The 12,854-nt window shown below is 44.6% G+C and overlaps 1 protein-coding gene and 1 long non-coding RNA gene across 25 annotated transcripts in view; both read left to right on the top strand.

Moving 5' to 3' along the window:
• Positions 1-12,854, top strand: part of NFIA (nuclear factor I A) — a 352,158-nt gene that overhangs the window by 76,684 nt on the left and 262,620 nt on the right. The window lies entirely within an intron of this gene.
• Positions 12-11,165, top strand: LOC308198653. The gene is made up of 3 exons (XR_013954083.1): positions 12-129; positions 1,452-6,547; positions 6,855-11,165. It is a non-coding gene; the product is annotated as an uncharacterized lncRNA (long non-coding RNA).

Here is a 12,854-nt window from a genome sequence, read left to right as displayed (position 1 = left end):
CAAACCTCTTGCAGGCAAACAGACTTGGGTCATGATTTCCAGCTGATGGCTGGCTTACCTGAAATTACTTGTCAGCTGTTCCCATATCCCCCAAGGAAGTGAGGATGGTGAGTTTCTGCTCTCTCTGAGGTAATGTAGAACAGCAAAAAGTATTTTACAAAATTTAAAAGTGTCCAATTCCCCCTGGTTTGCGTGTGTGTATCTAGATTTTTTCAGTGAGGTTTTGAGTATCTATGAGCTTTGTTATTTGTAAGGGTTCTTGTGATATCTGGTTATTGAAAAAAAATAATAACAAAAAATTCTCTAGCAACATCTAATGAGTTTTTGTTTTGGTTTGGTTTCTTCTGAAGCACTTCTGTTTCTAGGCTTACTTAATGTCTGTTGCATGTAGCTATGTGTATTCTTGCTAGAACTTGTGGCATCTCTGATTTCATTACTGTGTTTATCTTCAGCTATATTGCTATAGTAGGGGAAAAAAAGCATGAGAGAGAGAGAAAAAAACATCAAAACTTTCAAGTTACTTGGGATCTGGATGAGCGTTCACATTTTAAGTTGCTTTTCAGGATTTCAGCGGTGTTTCTGTTGTTCACCCAGAGGAAACAAAGGGCCCTTGTAGTTTTGTGGAAGTGAAAGAGAGGAGGCTGGTAACAAGGGCAATCACCTGGGACTCTGCTCTGCCATTTTCCTTTGAATGGGTGACCTTGTTAAAGAAAATGGCTCTTCTAGAACAGTGCTCTTTGGGGAAAAGCTGGAGTTGCTCTGAAGCAAGAGACGGAGTTGTACGTTGACTTTTGTTTCCATAAACTTACTGAGGAACGGCACGCAACTTTGGTGCGCATGTGATTAAACTAATCTAGTTAAAATCAGAAAAGGATTTCTCATAATTCAATTGGAGTTGTTTTTAATGTTTGGACTTTGGTCAAGGACAGCTTTATTGATTGAATTTAATTGCATATATTTTCCTGTCCATTTATTGAAGCCTATTTTTCAAGTCACTTGAGAGGCTGCTAACATTTCAGAAAGGGGATATGCCAAAGCATTGCTTTAATTCATTATCTTTTGGACATACAGTAGTTGCTACTTGGCCTGAATTAAATCCGTTAGAGAATGTGATAGTATAATTACTTACAGGTATCCAAAACTGCTTTTAACCAAATTCTCTAGGAGGTTATACATAAGATATGCTTTGCTCTTACATTGAATGCAAATGTCTGGGATTTCAATGATAAATAAATATTTCAGCAACCGAGGGACAGATCTTTCTTGTTTCCATATGTTGCTGATGGACTGAAAATCTTGTGAGGTCTTATTTTTTCCTTAATATATAAAATAGAATTCTTTTACAAATTAGTTCAGTAACTCTTTCAAAATGTGTAAACACGATGACCCTTGAGGTAAAGAGGAAACCATCTGTGATTCTGACTTGCTTTTTTCTTCCAAACCATGTTCAGTCCTCGGAGGCGGTATAGACACAACTGCACGTTAGCTAGATTGCCTCACAGCGTGTTCCAGTGGCACAAAGTTTGAACTTCCAGAAGTTAATGTCATCCTGCTTCAAATCCTAGGAAAGGGCTTAATGTTTCCAGACTGGAAGGATGTTCTTACGGACTGGAGAACCCTGCAGAGAGAGGGCAGCATCTGCATTATGCTGCAAGCAGCGCTTGTGGAGGGAGCACTGTTGCTGTTAGCTCTGTCCCTGCTATCCTTACCTAGTTTCTGCAGTCTTCCACTCCCAGTCGTATCTTCCTGCCTTTAAGAAGTTCGCCATCTAGCAAAGAAATTGTGTACGTGAGTGTCTTAAAGTATGTGGGAGCTTTTGGTGGCAGTAATGGACCCGTCCAAATGTTGGGCTGTAGCTTTCCATAACTGGCATTATCTTGGTGCTTGCAAAAACTGGAAGTAGCAAGAGTTGCAGCTGTTATAAATGGTGTTTATCAGTGATGGGCTTAAGTAGAAAATGTGAATCTATCTATAAAACTTATAAGCATAGAGTGTTTTTCAGGTCCTGGACTATTTTGTAGGGAGGTATGTAAGGCCAGACTTGGCTTAGTTTCAAAAACTGCAAATCAGATACAATTCAAACTTTAACTCTTCCTTATGTAAGAAAGCACAATGCTTCCTTGACGTGAGGGGAACATTCCCACAAAGAGCCCCATTTTTGTCTCCTTCTATTAATGGACTTGTAGTTAACAAGCACAGCTGAAATACCTGATGTCTGCAGTGCCTCCCCTTCCCCCAGAACACCTGACATTTAAACATTGCCTGATTCACAAAACTTTTGCTCAGGAATCCAGTGATCATAGCTGATAAAAAGCACAAGGAATTCCTTTCAGAAGGAGCTGAACCACAGATGGTGATGTGATTTGAGGGCCACTGAACATCAACAGTTTCACCAACTGAATCTGAATTACAGAAACACCTGCATGACTGCATCTGCAGACTCAGCTAAATTATGCTTCCATCCAGCCACATGACATCTAATGCGTAATTCTTCTGCATTTTAATCAAATGCATTGTAATGCCAGTGTAAAATTTCAATATGAATGCACCTTAATGTAAGAGTAACTAATGGCTGCCATCCATTAGTACCGGTTAAGAGACATACTTCCTACTAGGCAATGAGGGCACAGTTATTTTAACTCATTACCTGCTTTGTAAGTTACACCCAATTGCACGTGAAGAGGGGATGCTCACAGGACACCACTGGGGATGCGAGATTGAGCACATGAAAGTTGGGAAGTGTTTGAAAGAAGGCTGTAGAGCGGGCTTCACGACCCCCTTGCAGTGAGATGGATTTTGTGTGCGCTGCCCAAATGGTGCCGCTTCCCTATAAAACCTGCACTGACTTCAGCAGCTTAATGCTTAAAAAAAAAAATAAAAAATACTTCTACTGAGCATGCGCAAATTCTGAACTTGTGAAGGCTTTTCAGATTTGATGGATTTTCAAGGCTACCGTAAAGCATCTCTTAAGAAAGGGCTGATGCAGGCCAATCTCCTGGTTATTGCTTCAAGCCGTGACGTCGATAGGCCTTTTCAAGGACAAACTGCCAGAAACACTGAAACATTTTTTTTTTCCTAGTGCCTTTTTTTTAGGGATAGATGAATTGGCTTGGATAAAAAATTTCTAAAAAAAGAAATCAGCCTGATGAAAAAATGAAGTGTGGAGAATGTCCTCTGATAGCTAATACCTGGTAAAGTTATAGGTGTTGAAAATCTGCTTTTTAAACAGGAAGAACTGGTCAACCTTGGGTGACAGATAACACTGCGAGTTACTGCTTGCTGAAATTGCTGAGTGTGCTGGTTGGCTTTGTTGTAAGGTCTGTCTGTGGTTTAGCCTTCAGAAGCAAGTCCCAGTGCCCGTGGGACTGAATTCAGCAGACTTTTGCCATGATATGAGGTTCTGCCCACGGGGTGGCTGCTGGGATGGGGGCAAGATCTTCTGAAAATTAGATGTCCTATCACGGTACTCTGTTATTGGCATGTTCATACTTCTAGTGAACCATTAAAGCAAGCGTGAAATCATAGTGTGAGGTAGAAAGTGAAGGCTTTAAATAAATTCATTCCTGAGAGGCTGGGTATTGAAACACAGTGCTTCCTGCCTATGTTTGGCTTTAGTTCATTGGTCCCTAGTGCAACCAGAATTATAACTCAGGAAATATCTCCAAGGATCATATATTTAAAACACGCACAAACAAACAAAAAGCCTCCAAAATCTTGAAGTGTGGCTTAAAGGTGGAAAAACTGCTGGCTGGAGAGGCTGGCGGACCACATCTTGATTTGGTCATTTCCTCTTTCTGATATGGGCACATATTCGTTCCTAATTACTCTGAAATCAGAGTAATTATTTTCATATGGCTAACAAATAATGATGAATCAACATTTGCATGTCCCTGAATTGCAGTGGAGGGGGATTACAGATGGTACAAGATGCATCAGTTTTACAAAACATATTGAAGATTTCAACTTCTTGATGGAAAGTGTTCTGTCATCACTTAACTTACACGCATATAAATACTGGCGTAGAGGGGAGTCTGCAGTAATGAGAACCACTAAAGATGCAGAAAACAGGTACACAGAAATCAAAAGCAAGGTTTCAAACCTCAGCTTTCCATTCATTTTCATAAGAACAGACCAGCAAAGCTCCAACTATCCTACTTAGAAAGTCTATGATGGAGCCACAGACAGAACTCAAATGTCCACGTTACGATTCATACCTTAAAAAAACTATTCTTTCTTCAGTGGATAGGCTTTACTGTATACTGTTGTATGGCAAACAAAAGAGATTATGCAGAATAAAGCCACTTTGTTCCATAACCTTGGATTCCTGGTTTCCTGTTTTTGTCTGTGAACTCTTTACATTGAGCATGCCAAATGCACCAAGCAGCTCCCATTTGAAAGAGTGAGAAGGAAAGGGAGGTTGTGTTTGGTGGTCCTGGTAAGTGCAGTGATTTCCAGTAACCACAATGTTTGCCATGAGTGAGCTGGATCAACTTAAAAAAATCTAGTCAAGTGCCCATCAAGGGGTTATTCTCATGTCGGCACCCATATGTTAAGTCACACTGACAAGCATTAGTGGGAGCCACACGCATGTGGATGTGTGAGTAGCCCCAAGGGGAGTTGTGTAAAGTAGTTTGCGACTACACAGAGATTGCTTCAGTTGCCACATTAAAATAATCTACGGAGAGAAACCTTAAAGAATGTTGTGGATAAATAATTTAAATAAATTTGCACGTAATGGAGGTAAAAAAATGAAACAAAAACAGCATTAGAGTCTACTCATTGAGCTAAACAGTTAACAAAAACTAGCTTTTAGAAATTAAGCTGGCCCATGTTTTCAGAAATGGCTCTTACCTGAGTTCTCTAATTTTTAGAGCCTCAGCATGATGCAGCTGAAAGGGGACAGCTTTGGGGAATCCCATTTCAAAATTAAGCTTCCACCAGAGCAAAAGCAGTCACAGCTTGCAGCTCCTCACTTCTGGAAACACTGACCACTGCAGCTGCATAAATAAATGCTAAGCAATGTCTTTGGCTTACTTAGAACAGGAGAAATAAGGAAGCTATAAAGGGCTAAGATCTTTACCCTAACTCCGAAGAATTCTAAGAATTTTCTTTCTTTGTTTTCCTATTACTCTATATTCTAAATAGAAATGAGGGACACAGCAGAAAGGTCTCACTGATGAGACATGAGTTAAAAAAAGCACTGCTAAGTATTGCTCTGATGAAGAATACAGGACATGAAATAGTGGCAGCTCCGCAATAGGTCAATGGTAATGATGCTCCTGAGGTTATGCAACACTGACAGCCACCCTATAAATGTCAAAGCCTTGCAGAATCTCCCCGAGAAAGGTTTCCTGCTACCTGACAAGCCTCCAGCAGCAAGTCTGCTGGGCAGCAAAAATCTCTGAAGAGTTTCTTCTCTTTCTGCGGGCAATCTTCATTTTTTTCCCCCAAAGCCACTGCCTAGTTCAAAATCCCATCGTGATTTGGAGAGTACTGTCCTCACTCTTAGCTGAAACAAAACCTTTCCTGACAGTTACACATAAATAGGTGTAATGAACAGTAAAATCATCAGTTAACAGAGCAGACAGCAATCATTGCTGGAGGGGTGATAAGAGCCCATACAAACAACCTAAATTGGTGGGATATGGAGTGGATGATGAGTAAATAACGTGTATAAATCAGGTGTAATTGTGATTGTGATCAGTGGTTTCCATCCCTTGTTCTGGTGCCCATCGTGGAATTCAGCCACCTGCAAGTTCTTGCAGAGCCCTGTGTGTCTGTGTAGGTCTCACTGGCTTCAGAGCCAGGTCCAAATTGCTCCAGCACCACGGCTCTAGAGCATCCCAAGGCGAAGCAATCCGTAAGACTGACAATGAAAGCTCTTATCTCATAAGACATCCTTTTCCAGTGGTCATTTATACCAATAGCCAACTGTTAATCCTGGTAAACCAAGCTCGTTGGGTCCATGCTGGTCAAAGCACTTGACAAAACACCTCGTGTTCCAGCTGACACCTGCGAGTAATTACACCCAGAGATAGGGGTGTGCAAAAGAACAGTTTGAGAGCTGATGCTGAGAAGAGAGGTGCATTTCTTTTTGGAATAGACTGAACTGTTTTCTGATCTCTAAGTGCCTTAGGGTCTTGGAAATCAAAGTAAATACAATCAGTTGCCAGATGTTCATCTGGAAAAGTGACAGATCTTCAGTTATTTTCACCAGTTCTGGGAGCTGATTCCACTTCCTGGATGATACAATATTTTATAAGGCTGTTGTATTAGGCACAGAGCAAACGATCTAAAGACACCAGAAAACAGAATCTGGGGGCCCACCTTTTTCACAAAGCGTTTCATCTACCTTCCAACACTTCTTCCAATCTGCCTCCAATGTTTTGGGATATCCGGACGTGTACGATGCATAGCAAAGACAAGCATTCAGTTTTAGAGGAAGCTAAAACATGGTGGGTGACTCTTCCCTGAAAACCTCCTGAAGAAAAGAGGGGAGAAGATGAGAAGATGACTCCTCTGGAAAGTACCAGCCAGCCACAACCAGGTAGGATACTTTCAGTTATGTTCCTGTGTAGTGAATATTTATTGCATTGGCACTATTTGAATGTTACTGAGTTCTGGTTAGAAAAGAAGCACTGGAAGTAGATTCACCTTAAGAAGTATTTATTACTAAGAGTCAGAATGCATGTGATGTTTTAGTACTGTTTCTTAAATCTGCTTTGATAAAATCTATTATCAGAAATTGTTTTTAATCTACATTGATATAGTAGGTATCTAAAAATGTTAAGCAGAAAATAATGTGGCAAACAGAAGTGAAGAGATGTGACAGTCTATTTTGTCTTGTTTTGTAGAGTTCCAGTTCTGGAAGACAACCTGTGCCCATCAGACCGCTTTCTGTCAAAAGACAAGAGGAAGACCAATTTACATTGACAGATTGAGCAATAAGCCTCCTTCATATCATACCACCTCCTCCTGGGTTTACCAGTTCTTTTGAAGATAAAGAAATTCGTCAGATTTCGTCCCTCCCAGCAAATCATTTCAGCTTGTGTTTCAATTTAAGCTGCTGAGTCAATCAGTGGGACAATTTTCTGCTTAGAGTTAATTGCCAGCATCACTGCAAGCTCAGAAGGCAGGTCAGCAGCCACTGGATCGATCTCTGCCTAAGTCCCTGAGACTATCTAGAGGCCCAGGCTTTGCTATCGCTGACATTTCTGTGTCCTCCCTCCAAACTTTTGGCATCTGAGTTACCGCTTAATAATGCTGCTCAGTGTTTTGGTGTTGCTGTTGTTTTTGTTTTTGTTTTTGTTTTTTTAATTTGGCTTGTAATTGAGTTACTGGTACCTCTCATATGGACAAGTTGTGGCTGTGGTGCATATACACAGACTGAATACTGGCAAAGACATTCTTCACTTACATATGGCTGATGAACAAAATAGGGGCATTTCGTAGAGGCTTGTGCTGAACTCGCCCTAAAGAGAGGTGCTCTGAGACTACCTGGAGGTACATTTACCTTGCAGCTGGTGGAGAGAGTGAGGGAAGGCCAGACCCTGGGTGCTAAACTCCAGCTAGGTAGATGGTTAAGAGAGAGCCTCAAAAATAATGAGACGGATACACAAAAAGGTGCCATCTCCTCAGGTATCACAAAAAGATTTGTCATCTCTACTGGCTCTACTTTGTAAAGCTTGCCTCAGTCACCTGTGCTGTAATTTTACAGAGGGTGCTTAGCAGAGACTGAAAACGTTATAACCAGCAGGAATGGCATCTTCCCTGGAGCATCCCTCTCCGGGGAAAATCCTGATCCTCGCCAGCTGCGGCTGCCGGTGCCGCCGCCACAGACAAAGGCTGCTGCTGATCCGCAGCAGGGGTGGCTGGAAAGCCCACAGGGAGCGGCAGGGGAAACCCAAGCATGAGAATAGTTAATATCAGATCTGGTCACCTCCATCTGTATAATTAGGAATAACAGCAGACATCTGGTAGTTATTTTTCATGGGCTAGCAAATATGTTTAAGGGCAGAAATGATTGTGCTGAACCTTCACTCTGAGCTCCTGCACAGAATCAGGCGATGCTCTTTGGTTTTGTAGCATTTAGCTCCCGGCTTTTGTCATGGCCCCGCAGGTCCTGGGGCTAGGCCGAGCTGTGCATAGCCCAGGTTTAGGCAGAAGGCCCCCAGGAACGTGCTCACAGCTGATGGAAATTGGACGAGGCCTCTGCTTCTCTTCCTTCTGCAACACGCTGAGCTGAGGCCGGAGGCACTGTGTGGTGGTGTCGTAGTCTCCAAACGTCTTGTGTTTGCTCGTGGTTTTGGCAGTTGTTGAACTTTTCGGAGGGGGGAGAGGGGAAGGTGCTGGTAGGATGCAAAGGACAGGTAGTGCACGTGTCTGGGAAGTGCTGTGGCAGGTATGTGAGGTCGCAGAGGCGAGAAGCTGGGCGAGCGGCAGGGCTGGCAGCGTTCCTCAGGGGAATCAATTGCTGAGGCAGAAATGCTTCAGAAAAAAAAGAGGTTTGGGGTCAACTTTCAGTCTAGTGTTCCGTCTGTGGCCTGCTCCAATCCTGGGCTGTCTTATTCAGTGCATAAAGCAGAATTCCAGGTGCAAGATTCCCTGCGCTGGGGTCACTGCATCTCCTTCCCCGGGAGCAGAGGCACAAGCCCCCGAGGGACCTACTTCTTCTTGCCAGGAGGCAGGCGAGGGGTGGCAGATCTGCCGGTGGGGGGCTCCCACAGAAACTCAGTCTCTATTTTTTGAGATCTGTTACTAGAGATTTATAAACGTGTGATATCTGCACACCTGGCGTGGGTCTGTAGAGCCTGTGAAATGTGTTAGGCTTGTTATTACTTGATTATTCCTCCGCACAGGTGTACGTTCCTGCTCTGAAATACTTACGAGACGTTTCTGCTGATGTGTATAGACTCACAGCTTTGAAGGCTAGAGAAAGCCCCTTGATATGCTACAAATCACCGTCTGCTACGGCCCCTGCATTAAATGCATAACCCTGTGTTTGGTTACAGCAGGTCGTCTGGTCTTGCTTTGAAACCACCACAAAAAGGCAGTGCCTACTTCGTCCCTTGAAAGTCAGCCTTCAGCCACTGGTGCTGGTAAAAACATACACCTCAGTTCTCACTTGAATTTGCTCGACTGACTTGCAGATATCCGTTTTTCTCTGAAAGATTAAAAATGTCATCGGTATCTAGCAGATAGTTCCAGAGAGATCTCATAGATACTTACACATTATACTCAGGTCACGTCTCAGTCTTCTTTCCAGTAAGCTAGGCAGATTGAGTGCTTTAAGTCTTTCACCATTAAGCACTTCCTTCAGCCCTGAAATCCTCTCTGTGGCTCTTTTCTGCACCCTCTCCAGTTTTCCAGCAGTCTTTTAAAACTGCGAGCGCCAGAAACTGCATAATCTTATATTGTCTGTATTAAAACCAATTGTGTTTGAATGGGCTCAGCTCATCAAGCAGCAGAGATCGCTTGGAGTGTCATTCTCATCATTGTCTGTCACTCCACCGATGTTCCTGTCATCCTCAAATTTATCAGCTGTGAATTTGCAGTGTTTACATCCAGATCGTTGAAGAAAACATTAACTAGCATCTGACCTGATGCTGATCCTGGTAAAACTCTCCCATTTGATAACGCTTCCTGATTCATAGCTACTTTTTAACAGGCTGTTAGCCAATTCCTAATCTAATTAGTGCATGCTCTGTTGCTGTTTCTAATGTTTTTTGATCAGAATATCACACAGTGTTAATTCTAATCTCCATAAAAAAAAAACGAATATCACATCTCTTCATTGACCTTTATCATTCAGTCTTTACCTTCGTCGTATTATTTGATGTGCCTCATCAAAGAAAGAAATTGGGTTTGTCTGATAAGCCTTATTTCTCCTAAAACTGTATTTACCGTCATTAATTATATCTCCATTCTTTATCGTTTCGATCCCGTGGCGGCTTTTCCAATACAGGGTAACAGCTGATGGTGCGTTAGAGGCCTGTCTTGGAGGTCAGGACATGGGTTACGAACTCAGCCAAAACAATTTATTTCTTACACCGGCTCCTTGAAAACCAGCACGCATCGCTGCAGTGCCTCCTTGTTTATTTACATTTATCCATCATCAGGTGATTGAAAACGACTCCTTGCCACGCTGCCTTAAGCGTAAGCTGTGACAAAAATGACAAGGCTGTAGCAGGGCGTCCTGGCCACTGTTCTCCACGTGCTTCCCGGTGACCGCTGGCAGGGAAATCATTACGACCGTAGACTTCCAGGGAGAGCTGCGTGTTCCTGGAGCACGCCTTAGAAGAATGCCATGAAAGGGCCGATGATGAAATATCAGCTATCATGTAACTATCTATAAATGTTAGACTTCTACAAAGTGATTCCACTGAATTGTAATTAAGGGTTTGAAAGTCGAATGATTTTAAGTGCTAGTTTTAATTACCGCTTGGTGAACTTTAGTGTGTTAGGATTGTCACAACTTTCCTTTAGAATTAGTGTCAAGCCAGGCAATACAGTGGGAAATTATTAACTCATACTTTGGTTCGGCAATTATCTGCATTACAAGGTTTATGCAATTAGCTGTTTAAGATGTCATTATATTTTGCCATCTGGTACACAGGAGTTTATGCATATGAACAGGCACGTGTTGAAGTGATTTTCACTATATGACTCTTGATCTCAACCCAAATCATCACTATAATGAGTGGAAGACACAGTGTACAGTACATTAGTGGCAGGTGCATACTATCAACTTCATTTTAATAGAAGACTTTCATGTTTCCATTTTTAAAGTATTCTGCACAAGTGCTGAAAAATTAATTGCTCGTTTGCAATTTAGCAAAAACTGAGGACATGTTATTGCTAAATGCTAAGGAACATCAGTTTGCAGGAAAGCGGCCACTAATTTAAGTTCTTCCCATCTGTAAGTTCAGGCCAATTTCTTCTCCAGACAATAAGAAAGTCTCACTGAAGTTGAGCGTAAAACCCTCTCTTGTTTCACGGTGAGCACGCTGAATTACCTTTCATAGTCTCACGGCACCGACAGCCTCTTGAAGCTATTGCAGAGCAAGCTGCAAGGATACCTTGAAGGATTCCTCGTGCAACAACGTCACGGGGCTCAGCTCTGTCCTCCGTCTCCCCTCCGCCTGGCTCACCGCGTCCCTTTTACCTGCTGGCTCATGTTTGAGACGTAGATTTTAAATCTGGGGGGGGGGGGAAAGGTCCTGCTGCCAATAGCACACCACAAGGAGATCCTTGCTTCCAGGCAGGACAGAGCGTAGATATTAATAATGACATCACTGTGTACTTCGGTAATACCTGGTGTTTCTGCTGCACGCTCGGTCCGGCGTTCCAAAAATATTTGCAGTCTTTAATTTATTAAATTGCATGCGGATATTAGCCTCGTTTGACACAAGGAGGCTGGGCTCTGCAACTGCGAGAGACCTCCCTGGTCCCGGGAAGGCTGCGCAGAGACTGAGAAAGAGCCACCAGAGGGGACAATACTCACGGAACTGCGGTGCCGAGTCCTGAAACTGGGCTGCGGCTGCAGGGTTGGCATTTAGCTGGAAAGGCGTCCAAAATGGCTTGGGGCAGGGTGAGGGTTTGGGGTCAGGGAGCAGGGGACAGCTCCTGCCACCTCCTCCTCCGAGCTTTGCTGGAGCGGGACTGCTCGCGACACAACACAGATCGTGTGGGTCTGCTGGTAAATCCCATTTCTTGGGATATTTGATATTTGGGGTTCTGGTGTGCCTCTCTGCATCCCCCCCGTGTCTCGGGGCTGTCTCAGGGGAAGAAGGGGCCGTGTCAGGATGGCAAAGCATCGGTGCCGCGTCTCCACCTGCAGCCACTGCAGCTTCATTATTGAATTACATTAACAGGCCGCCCTCTAGTGTCATATTTTATTACGTGGGTAAAAAAAGAAGGGCCGGGCAGGTAAAAATCCGTGTCTTCGCTCGGTGAGCACCAGCCAGCACGGCACCCACACGGGTGGCCACGGCGCGTTTTTAGAGAGCGTGTCGGGACGCCCTCTGCCAGGTTAGAGTCCCTAAAACCTGGTGTGAAAAGGGGTTTTTTTTGTACTGAGGTTCAGGAAATCAGTCCCCAGAAGCCAAAGGAAGATATTTCTCCGATCTGCACAGCCCCTTGCTAAGGTGCAGGATTTGCCCGTTCCCTAGAATCGACATCAACGTTTCCGTGGCAGGTTGCACCAACACCTGGCACCGATGTCTGTCCGGACCCCCGGTGTGATGCGTTCAACCCTTGTGTACGCGCCTCGGTGTCACCTGGGGGAACACCGGGGATCGTCCGTCACAGCAGCACGCCGCGGGGCACGAGTCCCCGAGGGCACCCGGCCGTCCTCCGCGCCCGTCCTGCGGGGCGCAGGGCTTGGGCACGGCCTTCGAGGGGTGGTGCTGGTGGGTGAGGGTGGGGATGGGGATGGGGATGATGAGGGTGAGGATGAGGATGAAGGTGAGGAGGGTGAAGATGAGGGTGAGAATGGGGATGGGGATGAGGATGAAGATGAGGATGACAAGGAGGGTGAGGATGAGGATGGGGATAGGGACGAGGATGGGGATGGCGATGGGGATGGAGATGACGATGGGGATGAGGATGAGCATGGGGATGAGGATGAGGATGATGAGGGTGAGGATGAAGATGAGGGTGACGATGAAGGTGAGGATGAGGATGAGGACAAGGACGGACCACCATCTCCCCAGCAGAGCTGGGTTGCCAGCAGCCAGCACCGAGCCGGCCGCTTTCCCCGGGGCCCCCCGTCCTTCCTCCTCCTCCTCCTCCTCCTCAGTCCCCGACGGGGCCCCCGGGCCGGCAGCGGCCGGGAGGGGGCAGCGCGGGCCCCG

Source organism: Anser brachyrhynchus (assembly GCF_964034855.1).
Source record: "Anser brachyrhynchus genome assembly, chromosome: 8".
NCBI classification, from domain to species: Eukaryota; Metazoa; Chordata; class Aves; order Anseriformes; family Anatidae; genus Anser; species Anser brachyrhynchus.
This window is presented reverse-complemented; position numbering and strand designations above follow the sequence as displayed.